Source organism: Mesitornis unicolor, unplaced genomic scaffold (assembly GCF_000695765.1).
Source record: "Mesitornis unicolor isolate BGI_N332 unplaced genomic scaffold, ASM69576v1 scaffold9398, whole genome shotgun sequence".
Classification (NCBI taxonomy): Eukaryota; Metazoa; Chordata; class Aves; order Mesitornithiformes; family Mesitornithidae; genus Mesitornis; species Mesitornis unicolor.
The window spans coordinates 115,131-119,718 of record NW_010203835.1 but is presented as its reverse complement, the minus strand read 5'-3'; positions in this window follow the sequence as shown (position 1 = coordinate 119,718).

Genomic DNA, 4,588 nt, shown 5'->3' with positions numbered 1-4,588 from the left:
GAAAGAGGGCAGGGAGAAGGAGTAAAGAGAGAGAAAAAAAAGAGAGTGAATGCCATATACCTTGTGCCAACAAGCAATACAAATATCCTGGCATTATATAAAGTCATAGTCTCTGCTGATTAACGGTGAGCAAGAATTAAACGTCAATTATTCACTTAAGTAATCGTAACCTTTAAGATGACAGTTTTACATTACTATTTTGGGCACATACTCCGCTAATAAAAACATTGGTTTTTTAGATGATAAATTTGTTTTGAACGTTTTCCATTAAATCTTGATGATTCATTTCTGTTTGGGAATCTGACTTAAGCAGCCTGGTTTGAAACGCCGTAAGTACTTCTCAGACATAAACTTCACAGCTATATCAGCCACACCATACCTGTAACTATAACCATGTAAAGATTTGGATGCAGAGGCACACGCTGCCCTCTCTTTGCATATCACAAACGAAAGACCGTAGGCGTGCGCCGTTTGTTTCAATTTCCCGTATGTCTCTTCTTGGCAAGCAGAAAGGGCTTTGTTCATCGAAAACCTCTCCAGTAATTTCTGTTGCCTAAAGCAGCACCTGCTACTGCAGGCCATGCTGATCGACTACAAGTTTCCCCCGCTGATGATTTAAACCAGCAGGTCACTCATGACTGGAACAGATGTCTCGGCATATTTATGGAAATGGAGGTTTTTCAAACCCTGGTAAGCCTTTTATTCTCCTGGGTTGCTATATTTCACCAATGGCTCGGATGTGGGTTTTCCATAAGAAACCAAAGCTTCCTAATTTGGGAGGCGCATTCCTCAAGTATCCCAGTCTTTATAATTAAGAGTTTGCACTTCATGGAGAACGAAAAGAAACAAAATACTGAAAGTCACGCAGTCTCTGTGGGGAAAATTTCACCCACTTCAGAAAGGATGACCACTTTCTGCTGAGATTCTGGATGAGGACAACATCAGCTGTATCCAGCACCCAGTGCTGTCACATATGCCACCTATCGCCCCGGGAAGTCGTTTGGACTCTTTTCTCAATCACATCCATCAAACGGGCTCAAATTTCTCTGCCGCAGGATCAGGAGACTGGAAGCACTGGTGGCCGTAAGGGCTTTAGTTACCCAGGTCGGCAACTGCAGGCAGTGAAAGCACCACTTTCAGTCCAACTCTATACATACTTCTTCCAGATAAACAGATTTGGCTCTGAATAATTAATAAACCCCTGTGCCCCTTTTTGCACAACCATCACTATACAATGAAGAAGCAGCCAGACATTCATGGCAACAGTTAAGGCCATTTTCATCCCTGTCTGAGTACTTAAAATGCATCTGTATCGCTGCCATAGCCATGATAACAATAAATCAAGAAACTCTGATAGCTGTGGCTTTAAAAAAAAACAACACACATGACACACTTCTAAAAGCATTTTAAAAATAGCAGTTTCAGTATTTGGCGGTAGGAAAGTTGGTAAAGATGAAGCGTCTTACAAAAATTCAGTTTCAGCAATGACGTACTTTGTGGTAAAATGAACTTTATTAAAAAAAAAATTAAGAAGCTACAAATGCTGTTTCTGGATGCATCCTGCTAATTTAAGACAATAACATGGTATTTCCCACATACAGAGGGCTGCCTTGGGAAAGGGAAGGGAAAGGAGGAGTGTTGGTTTTTGCTTGTTTCTCTAAAAAAGACTTTTCTGAAATGAATTAAAACCAGGGAAAATCAGCCTGCCTGTAAAATAAAGAGTCTGACAGCCCCCAAAATCCCTCCCCAGCAGTTACCTTTGTATCAGATCCTCAAGCACACCGAGCGGCTGGATTTACAATGCATTTTCCCTGAAGTCAGTCAAGAGGAATTACTTTGACATAGGTGTCGGATCATATCTTTATACACATTGTTACCATGCCATAAATAATCAGATGATCCCCACTCACACATTTCAGGTTTCTGTCCTCCCACAGATGCCAGGGCAGCAATCAGATATGCAACTGTAAAGCTCTTATCCGTCCAAAATGATACACAGATCTTGGCTTTGGCCCAGAGAAATCTATTCATTAGAAATTTGGCTGAGCCATGAAAGACCATACTCAATTTCATTAATGCTTTTTGATTTCCTTCTTCTCTGCAGATAAACACCCCAAACAAAAGAGGCTACAGACGACATGGTGGGGAGGCGAGGAATGTACTTATCTTTGTGTATCTCCAAGTCTGATTCACAAGGAACAAACAATTTGCCTCCCCCTCAATATAATTTTTAATGTAGAAATGCAAACTCTGTGATAGATTTACTTCTGCTAATTGATAGCCTCCTTTTGTTCCTGGAGATCGGTATTACCTAGATTAATAGTTTTTTTAAAAGAAATAAATTATACCTTATAAACAATACTGATGTGCCTTTGGAGACATTTCACATTTAAACCAGCAATAACATTTTAATTCTTCACAATGTCAGGAAGATTTATCAAAACCATTCAAATATGTGTGCGAATTTTCTTTACTTGAACACTTTCTCCCATACCCAGTTACACATAACAGGAAGTTCTATTTACTTCAACCTCACCTTGGGAATTTACGTTGTGATCCTGCAGATGCTGAGAATCTCCACACACGTGAGCAGATCCCACTAAGGCTTCCCAAAGTATAATGGATCCTAAACATTCAACCCTCCCTCAGTGGACGGGTGGTCAAGATAATGCCAAATTAAATAAAATACTTATTTTAAATAAACACTCAGCTCTCAGTTCTGCTGGACAGGCTTGCAGAAATGCTTCCCAGACAGAGGCAAAAAGCTGGGTTGTTAACTCAGATACACTACTGCTGTGCTCCTAGGGCTGCTTGGCTTTTGCTGAACTAAGTTGTGTGGCTGGAGTTGAGGTGGCTCCAGCCGAGCTAACCCTGCAGCGCTCCCCTGTGCTCTGGGCAGCCAGGGCAGCTCAGTTCCAGGAGCACACCACCAGGCCCGATCGGCTCCATGCACCAACACATCACTGCCCTCATATTAAACCCTCCCGAAGCACCAGGAATCCTGCTCATGGGCCACACCAGTAGCTCTGGAGAAGGCAGCTTCATGCATAGCTATGCTTTGGCACAGCATTAGTCAGGGCAACTATGAATAGTTTATTTGCATCCCATCCCCTTACTCAAGTGTTGTTCCTCCTTCTTCCGGCATATTTTAGCACTATTACCATAAATAAGGGAGATCTGGCTGGAGAATCAAGGGAAAATAACTTTTTCAACATTGAAATAGCATCTGAATACATGACTCCTCTGCCTCTCTTCTAAATCACACTCACAGGGTCCTTCAGGGCCATGGCCTGACCTCCAGGCTAACCCCGGCGCAGGGGACAGCCAAGGCTATTTCAGGAAAGGAGTTTACATTTGCTACTTGAAGCAGCATTGCTATGCACAGGGACTGGGAGTTACCAGTCTCATCTTTCCCTCAGGAAGGCGGTAACTGGCCAGACGTTTAGGGAAAACACCTAAACTAAAACCTAAACCTGAAACCTAAATAGGAAGCCAGGCACTTCCCTATTTCTGCATCCCGCTCTGCTGACAGAAATTCGTCAGATGGCTACTCTGGCCTTCATCTTACCCCTGAAGAAATCTGCAAGCTCCAGTTTGCTTTAACTGAGTGCTGAGCAGTTGTCAGCTTCTTGAGAGGATATTTTTGGGGGTCATTATTGCTAAATGAACACCCTCCTCTCACAAAAACCAAAACCAAACTCACATCTTTTCATTTATCTCCTGGAGCAGTTGCAGTATTTACCTACTTATTTGACAAGGCTAGGCCAAAATGTCTTTCCCAACCTAAATTTTAATGACAACAACATTGTCATTAAAATGACGGGGGGCAAAGAGGAATTGTATATTTGGTTGGGGGGCGGGGAAGGCAAAAATGAGAGGTTTCATAAAATGGTAGACATTCCAGAAAGTTCAAGTATTTAATGTTATCAAATTGATGCTCTGCCACATGGAAGCAGAGCTCACACACTTGTGCTCCCATTTCCTCGTCCAAGGTGGCTCCATGCACCAAGCCGCATCTCTCAGGACCCGCTACACTTTCCCCGTCTCAGAGAACAGAATGTGAACACAAGAACTAAAATAGGCTCTAGGAAGGCACCGTGACAGTGCAGTCTAATCAATGTGTTACTGTTTTGCATATGCTCTGTAGTTTAATGAAAAACAACATTTCCCAAAGCCAGAAGCCACTTCTCACAAAACGAGTCACTTCAGTCAGTCTCAGTGTTTTCTGTTGAAAGGTACTTTCAGCAGAAACTTTCGGTGAGCCCTAAGCTTCTGTATCTCTAGGCTGGGTCTTACCATGGAGCCAGACCAGTCAGCAGCCAGCAGCTCTTCCCCAAATGCTCTGCTCTGCTTGGCCCACACCACTGCATTCCTCACGGTTGGCTTTTATCGCAGCTGTCTCTTCTTGAGAAGGAACTCCAGTACGCTGCTTTCCCAAAATGCCAAAACTGAACTTCTGGAGACGAAAAGAGTACGCTTGGCTCCCTCTCTCCCCTTGCAGTCTCTCCTGCCATTTCACGAAGCTAAAGAGTAAAACATCTCTTTTTTACGACTGTCCCGACAAGGGAACGAGACCATTGCATTCCTG